Here is a 17,844-nt window from a genome sequence, read left to right on the forward strand (position 1 = left end):
TAGTTCTATTCAGTAGCATCTTGTTATGATTATGGCAGAAAAAGAAGCATGAAGCATGTTCACCTACTGAATGAATTTGCATGCATGGCCTTTAAAGCCACTGTTCAGCTTGCCAGCACCCCCAGCAGCCATGTCATACTTGAAGCTACTTCAGAGTCCACTCCAGCAGTCATTTTCCATCACATCAATTGGTACTCTATCCACAGTAGTGTTGGTAGATAGTTCACAATTGTTAATTAATCTCATATACAACTGTAAAAATTAAAATATACATATGAAATTCAGGATCTTGAATGGAACTGTCCATTTTCTGTTGATGGAACAGAGTGCTTGAAATTGGGTTATTTAAAAAAATTAAAAGACTTGTTGAACCTCAAGGATAAAGGACCTGGGAAGTCTAAGATTGAATGGTAGTGTGATTTGTTTCTAGTGATGGTTTTGTGCTTTTAAACCCATGATGGAAACGTGCAGATGAAAGGAAAGTAATAAGGAGCAGGGCTTTACAGCCTTCTTCTTACGATAGCTAACCCAGTCTCAAAGAACCTCACTGATTGTTCCACAAAAGTTGAGCCCCAGAGGCCCTTCAGAGACTGATGTACCAACTAAGAACCATGTGTGAAGAGGACCAAGGCCCCCTGCTCAGATGTAGCCCATTGGCAGATCAGTCTCCATACAGGTTCCCTATTAAGGGGACTAGGGACTGTCACTGACAGGGACTCTGTGACCTGCTCTTCATCACTTCCCCTGGCAGGACAGCCTTGCCAGGCCACAGAGGATCAGGCAATCCTGATGAGACTTGATAGGCTGGGGTCAGTTGGTAGAGGAGGAAGACTCCACCTTTCAGTGGACTAGGGGAGGGAGGGAAGGGAGATGAGGGAGGGCAGGTGGGACCTGGAAGAGATGAGGAAAGGGACTATGATGGGGGATGTAAAGTGTAAATTTTAAAAAACAAATTTAAATTAAAAAAAAAAAGTTGTGCTCCATGACCCAAACCAATTATAGGAACCCCGTACACAGTGTAGTCAACTCATTTCATTTCGTACAGAAACAAAAAAACATGAAAAAAAATTCTCAAACCTGTAGGGTTCTTTGGTTGCTGTCCCCCAAAACAGAACTAGAGTTCATTATATACAAGGTCAAAACTAGACAAGTGGCAGCTGATGGTTTTGACAGACAATAATAGAATAAACTGTTCAAGGAATGCTCTACTACTGTGACTATGGCACCAACCTGAATAGGACAAGAACAAAATTTTAAAGCACAGGGAATCGATAATAAAAAATATTCATCATTTTATTAGGCTGTATTTTTATTGCATCAGTACAGAAATGGTCATTAATAATTCCCATATGTAACTAAAAAAGATAAAACAAATAGTGTTGGTCTGATATATTGCTGTGTGTCTATATGTGATTATTTGGTTTGATTTTGATTTGATTGTTTGATTTCAAACTTACAATTCACCTGCCTCCATATCCCAAGTGCTGAGATTATAGCATGTACCACCATACATGGCTGTTGGTGCTGTGTATCTCTGAGTAAGAAACGAGGGACTTTAAGCAAAATTATATCACTGAGTGTACCAACAATGCTTCAGAGTACACGCCAGAACTGAGAGCAGTTGAGCAACGTGAAACGAACTCCATGTTTTATTTTTTGGGCTTTTTGGTTCATTTTTTTATTTCGGCTTTTTTTTTTTCTTATTGGTTTTGTTTTGTGTTGTTTTCTTTGGGGGACTTGGTTTATTCATGTTTGTTAGAGAGCAGGGAGAGAGATAAAATATGAAGTCGGAAGAGTAGAAAGGTGAGGAAGACCTCAGAGGATTTGGGGGAGAAGAAACATAATCAATAATATTGTATGAAAACAACTAACAAATAAAATTTATATGCAACAAGTGAAACTTAAGAAAAGTACAAGAACCAACATTTCAGGAGGAAGAGATGAATATAACCTAGACACCATGGAAAGAAATATCAATAATTACTAAAACACAATGTACCACTGCGCACAACCAACAACACAGTGACTGCCATTAACACACACATTTCAAAAATAACTTTAAACATCAACGGCCTCAGTTTTTCAATCAAATGGTAGGCTGCCTGAATAAATCAAAAAAGAAAACCCATTTATTTTGTATCTATAAGTAACACATATTAGCTTTTAAAGTGGCACTGCCTTATAGTAAAAAATGAACAAAAGTATTCCAGTCAATGAGGACCAGGAAGCCAGCAGGCATTGCTACCCTAATATTAGACAAAATTAACTTCAAACTAAAACCAACGGGAAGAGATAAAGAGGTGCACTTCATCCTAATGAAGGGACCAATAACCAAGAAATTATTGTGATCTTAAATATATATGCATCAAACTCTGATACTTCCAATTTCCTTTTTAAAATGTACTACTGGATTTAAAGATATACGTTATTATCAGCCTATTAAGAGCAGGTGACTTCAGGACTACACTTCTTCCAATGGGCACATCACTGGACAAAAATAAACAGAGAAACATCCAAATTAATTACCATCATATATCAAATGGATATAACAAATATCTATAGAATATTGCACCCAAACACCAAAGACTACACATTCTATTCAACAGCACACAAAAGCGTGTCTAAACTAGACCACATCCTGGGACAGAAAACAAATCCTTACACGTGCAAAAAGAATGAAATAACTTCATGTATACTATCTGACCATAATTTAATACAATTGAAGACTAACAGCAAGGGAATCATTAGTAAGCACACAAACACAAATGATGAATGAGTCAAAAAAGAAATCAAGAAAGAAACAAAAACTTTCCTGGAACTAAATGAAGATGAAAACACAGCACATGAACACATGAACACATTTGAAAGCAGTCCTATGAGGGAAATTTGTAGCTCTAAGTGCCAACATTAAAAAGCAAAAAGAGCACAAATACATTACCTAATGATACAACTCAAAATTTAAAGAAAAATCAAGAACAAAACAAATCCAAACCCAGTTGACAACAAGAAATAATAAAAGTCAGAGCACAGATTAACAAAATAGAAACAAAAAAACAAGACAAAGAATGATTCTTTAGAAATATAAACAAGATTAACAGGCCCTTGTCCTAACTAACCAGAAGAGAAGATCAAAATTAACTGAATCAGAAATGAACAGGGAAACAGTATGACAAATACCCAAGAAATTCAGAATGTAATAAGAAAACACTCCCTTTTTATAATGTATTTACTTTATACATTATAAAGTATGTAGCCCTGATTGTAGCCCCCTCCCTTGTCTCCTCCCAGTCCCAACCCTTCTCCCACTCCCTCCCCGAGTCCACAGAAAGGGGGAGCCCTCCACCTTCTCATATTCCCTCCCCTAGTCCAAAGAAAGGGGGAGCCCTCCTCCCCTACCATCTGACTCCAGCCTATCAAGTCTCACTAGAGCTGCCTGCATCCTCTTCTTCTGTGGCCTGACAAGGCCAGTGGGCCAAGGGGCTAGTGATCAAAGAGACAGCAACAACAGAGCCCATGTCAGAGATAACCCCTGTTCCCCTTAACTCGGAAGCCCACATGGAAACTGGACTGCCTATAGGCTACATCTGAGCAGGGGTTCTAGGTCCTCTCCATGCATGGCCTTTGGTTGGTGCATCAGTCTTTGCAGCCCTCCCCCCTTAGGACCAGAATTGTTGGCTTTATTGGTCTCCTTGTAGAGCTCCTGTCCACTCCTGGTTCTTCTATTCCCCCACTCTTCCATAAGACTCCCTGAACTCTGCCCAAAGTTTGGCTGTGAGTCTCAGCATCTGCTTCGATCAGTGCTGGGTAGAGTCTTTCAAAGGACATCTATGGTAGTTCTCCCTCTCTTCATCCACTTTGCTTCCAGAGTCGATTCTACTTGCCCTACTGAATGAAAATTAGACATCCTCCCCTACGGTCCTCCTTGTTATTTAGCTTCTTTAGGTATGTGGATTATAGTATAGTTATTCTGTATTATACTGCTAATATCCACTTATAGGTGAGTACATACCATGTGCACCTTTCTGGTTCTGGGCTACCTCACTCAGGATGATCTTTTCTAATTCCATCCATTTGCCTACAAATTTCATGATTTCCTTGACTCTAATAGCTGAATCGTATTCCATTGTGTAAATTGTGTACCACAATTTCTTTATCTGTTCTTTGGTTGAGGGACATCTGGGTTGTTTCCAGATTTTGGCTATTATGAATAAAGCTGCTATGAACATAGCTGAGCAAATATCCTTGTTGTATGGTGGAGAATCTTTTGGGTATATGCCCAGGAGTGGAATATCTGAGTCACGAGGTAGCACTATTCCCAATTTTCCAAGAAAGTGCCAGATTGACTTCCAAAGTGGTTGTACAAGTTTGCATTCTCTCCAGCAATGGAGGAGGGTTTCCCTTTCTCCACATCCTCTACAGCACATGTTGTCACTTGATTTTTTTTCCCTTAACCATTCTGTCTCAGAGTTGTTTGATTTGCATTTCCAAAACCCACACACGTACAGACACTTGATTTTTGACAAAAGATCCAAAATCATACAATGGAAAAGATAGCACCGTCAACAAATTTTGCTGGTCTAACTGGATATCAACATGTTAAAAAAAAAAGCAAATAGATGCATATTTATCACCCTGCACTAAAGTCCAAGAGGATCAAAGACCTCAACATAGAACCAGACACACTGAATCTACTAGAAGAAAAAGTGAGGAAGACCTTGACTTCATTGGCACAGGAGACAACTTCCTGAACATCACAGCAATGGCACAGCTTCTAAAATGAACAATTAATAAATGGGTCCTCATGAAACTGAAAAGTGTCTGTAAAGCAAATGAGAGTGTTAAGAGAATAAAATGAGAGCCTACTGACTGGGAAAAGATCTTTACCACCCTACTCCTGACAGAGGGTTAAAATCCAAATATATAAAAACTCAAGAAATTGAACAACAACAAATCAAATAACCCAATTTTAAAATGGGGTACAGATTTAAACAGAGAATATTTCTCTCAACAGAGAAATATTGAATGGCAGAGAAACATTTAAAGAAATGCTCAACTTTTTAGTCATCAGGGAAATGCAAATAAGGGAATGCTTTAAAAAAAAAACTGCATTCCATTAAGTTGGAAAACCTTAAAAAAAAAAAAGGTTAATCTCAAGATTCAGCCAAACCACCAAAATTAAGCCAAGAAAAATTTATTACCCTAAACCCATAACAAATAAGGAGATTGGGAGAATAAAATTAATAATAATAATAATAATAACTCTCAACTTAAAAAAAGTCTAAGATAGATTCACATGAGAATTCTACCAAGCTTTCAAAGAAAATCTATAAACAATCCTTCATAAACAATTAAAAAAAAAGGAAAGAAAGAAAAAAGAAACAAAGGAGTACTCCTAAAGTCCTCCTTCTATCACTCTGATACCAACCAAGTAAAAACAAAACTAAAACTAAAAAGAAAACTACAGGCCAGAATCCCTAATTAACAAATAATTGAAACTGCTCAATAAAATACTTTCCAACAGAACACAGACATACATCAAAAATATTACCTACCTTGACCAAGTTGACATTATCCCTGGAATACAGGAATGGTTCAATATATGCAAGTCAATAAATGCAATAAACCACATAAATGAACTTGAAGACAAAATTTCTATGATCGTATCAACAGACAAAATTCCAACATGGCTTTTTCATAATAATATTCCTAGAGAATGTAGGACTACCTCAACATAATAAGACCTATATGAGTAACACACAAGCAACATCATCCTAATTGGAGAAGAGCCTGAAGGAATCCCACAGGAGTCGGGAGCAGAGCTGCTCACTATCCCCACTTTTTTCAGTGTCATGATGGAAGCACTAGCTGCAGCAATGGGGCAAGAGAAGGAAATTAAAGAGATACAAATCGGGAGAGAGGTCAAACTATCACCATTTGCAAGTGACATGATATACTTTACCAAAAACTTCTAGAAATGAAAAACAAATTCAGCAATGAGGCAGGATACAGAATCAACCTGCATTAATCAACATATTTTTCTACACATCACAACATAGATACAGAAAAAGATACCATAGACACATTCCCATTAACAATAGCCTCAAAGAAAATAAAATATCTAGACTAACTTAGGTGGTAAAAGACCTTTTCAATGAAAACTTTAAACTTCCAAAGAAATAAAGACATTAGAAAATGAAAACCTGAGTTCCTGGATTGGTATAATTAATATTGTGAAAATGACCATACTACCAAAAGCTATTTACTGATTCAAAGAAATCTTTGATTATGTAATTTTATTTATTTTTTTCCAAATTTCTGACATTCTTACAATGAAATATGACCATAACTACCCCACATTTCCCCCTCCCCCTCTTCCCATATACTCCCTATCATGCCTCCAACCAACTTTATACACTTTTTTGTTCATACCTCAGTAAGGCCAGTTATTTGGCCCCATGTATCTGGGTATGGGGCCATCTACAGAAATAAGAGAACTCTACAAGTTGACATATCCTCAGTAAAAAATCACTCTCCAACACTAATAAATTTTCCACTACTAATATTTCTCAATATGAGGTGGAACATGTGAACTTTTTTGCTTTGCTTTCTTTTTTCTTGTTTTTAATTTTTTTATTTATTACCATTTATTCACTTTGTATCCTAGCTGTGGCCCCCTTCCTCACCTCCTCCCAAACCTGCCCTCCCTCCGTCTTCTTCTTCCATGCTCCTTCACCAGTCCACTGATGGGGGAGGCTCTCTGGGGGAACAGCCTTACCAGGCCACAGAGGAAGATAATGAAGACAGTCCTGATGAGACCTGACAAGCTAGGGTCAGATGGAAGGGTAGGAGGATTCAAGGAAATCTCAATCAAAACTCCCAACTCATTCTTCACAGATGTAGGGAGAAAAAAGATTCATATGAATCAAAAAAAGATAGCAGGTAGCCAAAACAATCCTAAACAAATAATAATAATAATAATGCTGGAGAACTCCAGATATCGAGAAATATTACAGAGACATAATAACAAAAATAGTATGAAACTGTCACAAAAATAGACATTTAGGCCAATAGAAAAAAATAAAAGAATCAAAGATGAATACATGTAACTCTTCAGCCATTTAATATTTCACAAAATGCCTAAAATATGCACTGGAAAAAAACAAAGCATTGTCAACAAATGGTTCTTGGAAAACTGGATGTCAACATGCAAAAGAATGAAACTGGGCTATTATCTATCACTGTTGTAAATAGGATTAGTATTTACTAATAATTATCTTTTAGTAATGCTTGCTGTTTAAACCTAAACAGCTGTATACCCAAATCACCACACAGACACTGGGTTTGCTTAGTTAACCTAGAACGCAATGCTGGGCAATAATTACTCCCTCCTAAACCTCCATGCCCTCATAGTTTCCTAACATTTAGATTTCTCACATTATACTTGCTTTTAGTAATATCTTGGGTCCATTCCATCTCTCCATGTAGTTCCAAGATCTCTCCTCCAGCTCTCTCTAAGCTCTCCTCGTGCCCTTTCTTCTCCTACTCATTTCCTACCCTCTAGCTCCTCCCACTCATTTCCTGTCCTCTGGCTCCTCCAGAGGAGGAGCTCAACATTGTGTCTAGTTGCTTTATTTGGAAGTTTACACCAAGTTGAGACAGGATGCTTGGGATTGAAACCAGAGAGAGAGTGGGGGGGGAGAAATCAGCATTTGAATAAACAAGGGTAAGTGTACACATTTTAAAAGAACATTATACCAACATATCACCTTGCATAGACACTAAGTCTAAATGAATCAAAAGACCTAAATGTAAAACCTGAAGCCCTGAAACTACTAGAAGAAACATAGATGCTACCATACATGATGTGTAGGTATATGAAAGGACTTTCTGATAGGACTCCATCTGTCCAAAAATTCAGACCAACAATTGTTAAGTGCATCTAAAAAGCTCCTGCACAGCTAAAGAAACAGACAGTTGAAGAGGAAGCCCACAGAATGGGTGAGATCTTTGCCAGATATACCTCTGACAGGAAAATAATACCTAAAGTATATTTTATAAAATCTCAAAAAAAACCATCAAAAAAGCAACAACCCATTCAAAGAATGGGCCTATGCATTTGACAGGCAGGGAAAGAAAAGAAAGAAAGAAAGAAAGAAAGAAAGAAAGAAAGAAAGAAAGAAAGAAAGAAAGAAAGAGAGAGAGAGAGGAAGGATGGAAGGAAGGAAGGAAGGAAGGAAGGAAGCCTCAGAAATACAGCAAAATCTGTTCATTATCCCTAGCAATTAGGAAAATACAAATCACAAGAACTTAAGATTTCATCTTACCTCAATAAGAATGGCAAAGCTCTATTTCCCCTTCTGATTCGGATTCAAGCATCCTCCCTTGGGCCCTCCTTGTTACTTGGCTTCTTTGGGTCTGTGGATTGTACTATGGTTACCTTGTATATTATATGGCTCATATAATACATAAAATACATATAGTACATTCCATGTGTGTCTTTCTGGGTCTGGGTTACCTCACTCAGGATGATCTTTTCTAGTTCTATCCATTTGATGTAACTTGCATGACTTCCTTGTTTTTAAAAGCTGAGTAGTATTTCATTGTGTAAAAGTACCACAATTTCTCTATCCATTCTTTGGTTGAGGGATATCTGGGTTGTTTCCAGCTTCTGGCTATTATAAATAAAGCTGCTATGAACATAGTTGAACAAATGTCCTTGTTGTATGGTGGAGCATCTTTTCAGTATATGCCCAATAGTGGAATAGCTGGGTTTTGAGGTAGAACTATTCCCAGTTTTCTGAGAAAGCACCAGATTGATTTCCAAAATGGTTGTACAAGTTTGCATTCCCACCAGCAATGAAGAAGTGTTCCCCTTTCTCCACATCCTCACCAGCATGTGCTGCCATTTGAGTTTTTGATCTTAGCCATTCTGACAGGTGTAAGATGGAGTCTTGAAGTCATTTTGGCTTGCATTTCCCTGATGACTAAGGATGTTGAGCATTTCTTTAGGTGCTTCTGGAAGTTGAAAGAGGATGAAGAGAGGGAACTGGGTGGGAGAAGGTGTAGGGAGAGGACTAAGGAATCGGATGTGGGGAGACTTGTGGTGGGGGAGAGGGCCAGGAGAAAGGAAACCAAGAAGAGAGGACATCTCTGAGACAAGCTGGAGACCTATGACAGGGTAGGCTCCTGGGAGAATATGGAGGTGACTCTAGCTCAGACTCTTAGCTGCACGGAACATGGAGACTGAAGGGGCAAACTCCTAGCCAGGTAGAACTTCCAGTGGAAGAAGGGGAACACCAACTCACCCACAAAACCTTTGACCCAAAATCTACCATGCCTACAGGATATGCAGGAATAAAGATGGAGCAGAGAAAGAGGGAATGGCCAACCAATGACTGACCCAAGTTCAGACCCATCCTATGGGAGAGAGCCAACCCCTCACATTATTAGTGATACTCTGCTATGCTTGCAGACAGGGGTCTAACATGACTGTCCTCTAAGGGGCTTCACTCAGCAACAGAATGAAACAGATGCTGAGACCCACAGCCAAACATTAGGTGGACTTAGTAGAGTCTTGTGGAGGAGTGTGAGGAAGGATAGAAGGTCCTGGAGTGGACAAGGTTCTCTCAAGACCAACAGTGTCAACTAACCTAGGCCCATAGGGGCTTACAGAAGCACCAACAAAGAGCAGGCATGGACTGGACCTAGGTCACAACACATATGTAACTGATGAGCAGCTATGTCCTCATGTGGGTATCCTAGCAACAAAGGGAGCATGGGTCATATTTGACATGGTTGCCTGCTTTTAGATCACTTTCCCCTAGCTGGGCTGCCTTGCCTGGTCTCAGTGGAAGAGTATGTACTAAGTCCTGATGTTATTTGATGGGCCAGGGTGGGTTTATAAGAGGGGCTTTCCTTTTCTGAGAAGAAGGGGAAGGAGGAAAGGGAGAAGAGAGTAGGAGGGTAGGGCCAGGAGGAGAAGAGTGAGGGGGCTCTGATCAGGATGTAAAATGAATAAATTTATTAAAAAAAAAAAAGAATGGCAAAGCTCAACAAAAATACGGAAAACAAAGTGTTAGCTGGGATGAAAAGAAAGGGAACTGCCAATTCACTGTTGGTGAGATTGTGAAATGGTCCATACACTATGGAAATAAATGTGGAGAATTCTTCAAAAGGTGCCATGTGACCCAGCTATACCACATCTTGGTATGCCCAAAGGATTGATCATCCAGCTCCACAGACACTTGTACAGCCATGTTTGTTGCTGCTCTAGTCACAACAGCTCGGGAATGGAATCAACCTAAATGTCTTACAACCAACAAATGGATAATAAAAATGTGATACATGTATACTTTGGCATACCATTCAGCTATATAGAAAAATTAAATCATAAGCTTTGCTGGTAAATGGATGTAACTAGGAAAGATCATATTTAGTGAGGTAACCCAGACCCAGAAAAAACAAATATCATGTTCTCTCTGCTCTGAGATTCCTAGTTCCAAATCTTCGGATCTGAGTACATAACCTGAGTAAGAGCAGAAACTAAAGTAAAAATGGACCATTGCAGAAAGGGCTTAAGATTTTAAGAGCCAAACGAACAGGAAGCTTGCCATGAGGTAGAGTCTCCTAGTAATGTTAGAAGCTTTACTGAGAAAAGTCTCAATAATATGAGTCCCTAAACATGAGCTAAACAAGACAATAGGGATGCCAAAGTGTTGCAGCAGGAGGCACACTCACAAAGTGTCAACCCTACGAAAAGTTAGAGGCAACTAAGAACGCTGAGAGTGGGAGAAATAGTCTTCCTCAGGGAGGAGCACACAAATTGTTATCTAACACCAACTTGTCAGCCTTGAAGTCATACCTACAAGTAACATCATACAAACTGATACGGTTGTGTTTACGTATTTAGGAATATTTATAAGTATTTACAGATACACATACATGTGTATAATAACAATTAAAAACACTGTGAATTTGAAAGAGAAAGAGGGGGAAGATTTAGAGGTAGAAAAGGGAGGGAAAATGACATAATCTTAAAAATAATAAATAAAATAATAATAATTAGTGAAGCTCTTTTCCCAGTCTGTAGGCTGTCGTTTTGTTCTGATGGCAGTGTCCTCTGCTTTACAGAAGCTTTTTGGCTTCGTGAGGTTCCTGAATCCAAGAACACATTAAAGATGTCATCCACCATGACCAAGTAGGCTTCATCCCAGCTATGCAGGGTGGTTCAACATAAGAAAATCCATCAATGTAATCCACCGTATAAGCAAACTGAAAGAAGAAAAAAAAAAAAAAAAAAAAAAAAACATGATCATCTCCTTAGATGCCAAAAAAGCACTTGACAAAATTCAACACCAGTTCATATTTAAAGTTTTGGAGAGATCAGGGATACAAGGCACATACCTTAAAAAAATGATTAAAAGAATACTTTAGAGAATGATTTTCTTCATAAACATCAGTTAATGGAGAATCTATCTCTCTCTCTTTCTCTTCAGTTTTTCAAGGCAAGGCCACACTGTGTGGCTCTGGCTGCCCTAGAACTTTCTCTATAGACCAGGGCTGGCCTTGAACTCAGGGATCTTCGTGCCTCTGCCTCCTAAGTGCTGGGATTAATGGCACGTACCACCACACCTGGCTCAGAATCTCTTCTTCATGGAGCTTTTAAAAAGTACTCTGAAAACTTACAACACAAAACAAGTATATTCAAACTGTTAATGTAAAGTTCTATCTGCACATCAGCTATTTCTCAGTATAAGAGCTACTGTTGTAACAGCACAATGCCAGAATCAGATTTCTCTTCAAATTAACTTACTTTTCCTCATTTTCTTAAAGAAAAAGGGGCTTTACAGGACAGAGCGATGGCTCAGCAGGTAAGAGTCAAACTCAGCGTCCAGCAGCCACATGAAAACTCACAGCCTTTTATGTAACTCCAGCCACAAGGGCTCCTTCACCTCTGTCTGGTTTCCATGGAGACCATACATAGACCATATACAGACACATGGCCCCAACTAACTTTTCTTTATTGCAAATATGGACACTACCCAGCTTTCTCTTCTCTATACGTCCTATCTTTCAGCTGCACAGGCAACTTTTTCCATCTGAAAATAAGCCTGCAGCTGGCCATGGCTGAACCTTCATGCTGCCCCTCCTGTCCTCACCTCAACAAACTTCCGTGCAATTCCTCCCTGAGCCCCTTCTCCCACAGCCTGGAAATTTTTTATTTGGCACTATCTTTCTAGATACTTTTCTGACTTTTTTTGGGTAACCTGGATTTGTTCATTTTTTTTAAATATGATAATAGATTGCTAATGTCAGGGGGAAGTATTCAGAACACATTTTAAAGTTGAATGAAAATGATGTAAACATCAAGATTCTAATTTGTCACAAAAAAGAATGTTGGCAAAGAAAAAACATACATGAAAAAAATGAATATGTATATACATATGGACAAAACAGAGAGGGGGGTTCTATAACCAATTTTGTGGTTTTCTTTGTGTGTAACATGTTTCCCAGAATTTTAACCTATGCCTATATAATCTCTTTCATATAAAAAAGGAACTAAAAATGAAGCTAGCAGTGTTGGTACACCCTGAGAATCCTAGCATTCGGGAGGCTGAGGCAGAAGGATCACAATAATGCCAGAAATTATTGAAGCCCTGCTCAGAGTGCAGAGTGAAATTTATCTTAAAATAACGCAGAATGGGGCAGGGGAAATTGTTCAGTTGGCAAAGTACTTGCCATGTAAGTAATAAGGAGCTGAGTCCTAGTCCTCAGCACCCGTATAAAGCACAAGGTGTGCAGCATGAGCCTAGAATTCCAGCCCCTGGTGGAGGAGACAGGAGGACCCTGGCTGGGAGCTCCTTAGCCAGGCAGCCCAGCAAAACTGTCAAGTTCTAAGTTCAGCTAAAGAACCTGCCTCATAAAATATGGTGGTGAGTGATGGAGACACTCAAAATTGACCTCTGACCTTGACACACAACACACATGCATACCCACAGATGTACATAAACATACATAAAAGCATGTACACAGTACATACACAAAGATAAACATCTAAATAAATGTCATTGGTGACTTTTCCCATCAAGAGTCTCTGTCCCTGCTGGTTTCTCAGGGCAACAGGGTTCTCACCACACCTCCCTTTAGTGGCCAGAACTCTGTTCCCAGGCCCTGCCTTCTGTGTGTAGCTCTCCTTCCTCACAACATGGGAACGTCCCTAACCAAGTGATCCACAATGTCTCTTTCCACGGGCCTGTGGAAAATGCCAGAAATTATTTCTGTGTACTTCAATGACCATTTCTGTATACTTAACACAGATGTAATCTCAGGACTAATTTCCACCCTTGCCCTGCAAAAATTACTCTGGAGCACAGCACCATAATTCAGTATTTCCTCATAACCCCATTCCTCTGCTAATCTCCATATGTGTCCCAGGAATCAGCCTCTCCTGGTCACATGATAGCGTTTACCCACATTCCATTTCTCCTTTGCAGAGTTCACACCTTTCTTCCTGTTCCCACTGCCAGTCTCTCACTCTGGACTTAGCTGAAGGAGCCTCCTTGTAGCCCCCAAGACTGGACACTCTGCATTTTAATCCAGGATACAAGCTGGTCCCTTCCTGATGATCAACATCTCCTAAAAACATCAGCTGGAGGCACTTCCTGTGGTGTCAACTGACAGCTAGTTAAGGGTGCAGAATCCGAACCTTAGCTTCCACCCGAACCTCTGACAACAGCCTCTTCGTTTTTTGTGACTCTGACAGTTGACACATATGTCACTGGAGTTCAAAAGCCCTGGCTTACTGGCACCACAGTGCTGCTCTTCTCAAGGCCTTTCCTTTCTGACCACACTCTCCTGGTTCAGAGCCACTCTCCAAAGCTGTTTCACCCCCAGCTCACTTGCACTCACCTTTCACCAATTGCCTCTTGCAAGTTTCCTCCCATCTTGATGCTTAATATTCTATTTCTCACTCTCAGAACCTGCCAGCCTTCTCCAGCTACACTGTAATTGCCTGAGCAAGGACTTAATTTGCTTTCTCTCATACACCTGCATGGGTGATAAATGTTTATAGATCAAATATATTGGTTCAATACTTTCTGGGCTGAAATTCATTAAAGTGTTTTCACATTTTAAGACTATTTGATTTTACTGTATGCCACATCTTACTGCCTTTTTAAAGCTGATTCTGTGTCACAGATAAATTCAGCTATAGATTTGTCTCCCTAAATAACACAATGCAAACATTTTTACTTCTAGAAAATCCCTTAAAACATAATAGCTAATGTTTATTGATTTCTCTCTGTGCTCCAAATGCTTTTGACTTACTGTACTCAGATTCAGGCTGTGTGCTATTTTCCAGTTCATCTTGCAGATGAAGAAAATGAAGTTCGGATGTGTCGGCATAATGCTATCCTGCACTGTGTATAGTTTACCCTTGTACTATCCAAGGCTGATTTCTCTGGTTTCAATCCAGACATGGTTTTGTTATGTTCATTCTAAGAATCTTGCTCCTCATTCATTCTCTGTCTTGCCAATAAAACACTGACCAGCCAATACTGAGCAATAGAGAGAAAAGGGTGGGGCATTCAATTCCAGTGATGGGAGGAGAGAGTGGAAGACTGAGCCACGAGGAAAGATCCAGGAAGCATTAGGAGAAGAGAGCTGGAACCAGACAAGAATAAAATAATGCAAGTATTTATTATGGGGATTTTGGCTGGGAGGAAGCTAGATTAGCTTGAAGGTTTGGGATGGAGTAATAATTGTTCAGCATTGTGCTTGAGGATAATTAAACAAATCATAGTCTCAATGTATCATTATCTGGGTAACCAGCTAGCTAGAGATAAAGTGCCACCATACTAATTTTATGTACTTATATTCATATTAATAATCATTTTACACAGATGGGTCGAGTTTTTCACTTGAGGTCTCATGGTAGGCACTGGTCAAGCTAAGTTGGAGCCTATAAATATTCTTAATCATTAGGATTGCAGTTTACTTACTTTACCTGTGTAATCAACTTGTACCACTGACTCTTATTAACCAAAATGATATACAAAAGCTGAGAGATGCGAAGGATTAATTACACCGTGCCTGAAAGCTGTTTGATTCCATGAGAGAACAACTGCATAGACGCAGAATCCACTCTCGTTTTGGAGCATGGCATAATTCTTCCCCGTCATTACTCACATGTGTGTATGAAGATTCACTAGATGTCCTATCATGTACACCCAAACAATCCAATAGTACCCATTTATTTCAACTATCGTATGAGTGAGTCACTCTTCTTGCTTTTATAACAAAACACCTGGAAAGAAGTAACTAGAGGAAATACTTGTTCTGGCTTAGTTTGAGAGGATACAGTCCATCGTAGTGGGGAGAGCAATGGCAGCAGGAGGAGACAGTGGCTGGTCACTTCACATCTGCAGTCAGGAAACCAATAATGAATGGGAAGTAAAGAGAAGCTGTAAACCTCAAGGCCTTCTCCTAGTGACAGCATTCTTCCAACAAGGCTCCACCTTTCATAAGTTCCTCCAGCTTCCTGAACAGCAGCTGTGTATCCTAGTAACATCAGAAGCCACACAAATAGTCTCACCAACATGACTGCCCAAATATGAGGTGCATATAGACAGCATAAATGAACACGCCAAACTAAATGGAGAAAAGCCCACAAAGCCTCTACCCTAGACTAAGATCAGTAGGCAGCTGAGGAAAACCATGAAAGGGAGAGGTGGGCCCCCTTGGGAAAGAGCACCTGAATTGGCTTGTCAGTTCCAAATGGCTAGCCTTGAAAACATAAGCATGAGTAACATTATATAGACTGAACAGATTATATATGTGTTTACATATGTGTATGAAGATTTGTACATAAGTATATTCAAATGCATATATACATGCATTTAACAAGTAGTAAAAAAAAAAAAAAAGGCCATAAATTTGAAGGAGAATAGAAAAAGGAGGTAAAAAAGTAAAGGAGAAATGTTATATTTAAATGATAATCTTAAACTTGAAAAAATAAAATAAAGTTGAATTAAGAAAAATAACTCTCTTTTAGGGACTCCTTTTAGGAGTCAGACGACCCGTGTTGACAACAGGCATCTGTGTGTTTCTTTGTAAGGAAGCACCTTAGGAAACTCTGGGAGAGGCTGAGGACTATCAGCCTTCCGGGGCCAGTCAGAATCTTTGCAACTGTAGTTCCAGCTACCTGGAGGCTGATGCGGGAGGATGGAAAACTCAAGGCCATTCTGGGTAACCTAGTGAGTTCAAGGCCTTCACAGTAATTTAATGACAGTCTGTCTCAAAATAAAGAATATATAAAAAGGACTGGAGACATAGCCCAGTGGTAGGGCACTTGGCAAGACCCTGAACTTAATATCCAGCACCTCAAAATAAAATAAAATGAAAAAATAGTTACAGGAATGGCCTGCAGCTGTCAGCTATAGCAGAAGAAGCACAGAGGCTTTCCTTCTCTGTCCCAGGATTAATAGCTTAATCCTGCAGAATCTTGTAACTGCAGCTTTGGTAAAATGAGGGTGGCTTCTATATTCTTTGACTCACTTCTCAAATGTTGGATCTCGTGTTCAAGATCAAAGCCTTACATATTACAAAAATGTTTAGAGTGTCATGGAAGATTATTGGTCAGTCTCTAGGCCTGCATTCCACTGGCCTCATGAGACTTCTATGGTGTCAGCTAGAAGTAAAGATTATACCCATGAGGACCTCTGCTGAGGGAAACGCAGTTGCTGAATTACACCTATTTTCACATGGTTGCCACAGAACCTTCCAGCAGAGCAACTGTTTCATAAATAGCAACTTTGTGTTGTTGTTGTCAAGACAACCTAAGGAGTTCAAGAGAGCTCAAGAGGTGGATTTGCAGGATTCACTGAAATGTATACTTCCCTGAAAAATAAGCGTGAATATACATGTTATGCAATAATCACCCCAAAATGATATGTAACATATAATTACCAAATAACATGCTTTGCTGATGCACAGGGCAAGATTTCCTTCACTCCCACTGGGTGCATCATGAGAGTCACTAGAGCTTTCAATGAGAAAGACACAATCACTACCCTCAGAAGGAAAGCACCCAGAGAAATAGAAAAGAGGTCGCCTATTAATTTTTAAAGATATGGGATATAGATTACATCCCCTCCCCACAAGGTTCAGGAAACTTCACAGAAAAGAGGTTGCAGGTGTCTGCACTAAAATATTACTTGCTGGGACATGGCAGGATCACTGCACACATGAGTTCACAGCAACTGGGATTCCATGCATGAGACCTACACAAAACTAAGCCAGCCAAAATCCCAGGATGGAGGAATGAGGGACTCATGAGGCCCTACTCTTAGCTAAGGAACTATTGGCAAATATTGGTGGCTGGAAGGAAGAGTCAGGTTTTCTTAGGGATGTGACCCCTAGAGGCCACCCATGCTCTAGTGATAGGCCTACGTACAAGCAGTACTAACTGGACTTCATAGATTAAAAATAAAAATTAAAAAATAAAGGATATCACATGAATTTGGAAAAGAAGTGAATCAGTGGGGAGATGGGATGGGGGAGGAAATGAAGAGACATGATTTGATCAAAATACATTAGATGCATATACAAAAAAATTTAAAGTTTGGAAACACCCAGGCTCGTGAGATCAGCACACATCCCTGAACAGAGAACATAACAGCTGATTTTTTAAAGCCTTAAACAGTTTTTTTCCTACCTGATGAATAAAGTGATTAGCAGGCAGCAGCTGTACTCACGGATTATCTCATTTAAGTGTCTGCACTAGCTGCTTCCACCATTGCTGTGGCAAAAGCAACTTAAAGAAGGGAGAGATTTGTTTTGGCTCAC

Source organism: Meriones unguiculatus, chromosome 15 (genome assembly GCF_030254825.1).
Source record: "Meriones unguiculatus strain TT.TT164.6M chromosome 15, Bangor_MerUng_6.1, whole genome shotgun sequence".
Lineage (NCBI taxonomy): Eukaryota > Metazoa > Chordata > Mammalia > Rodentia > Muridae > Meriones > Meriones unguiculatus.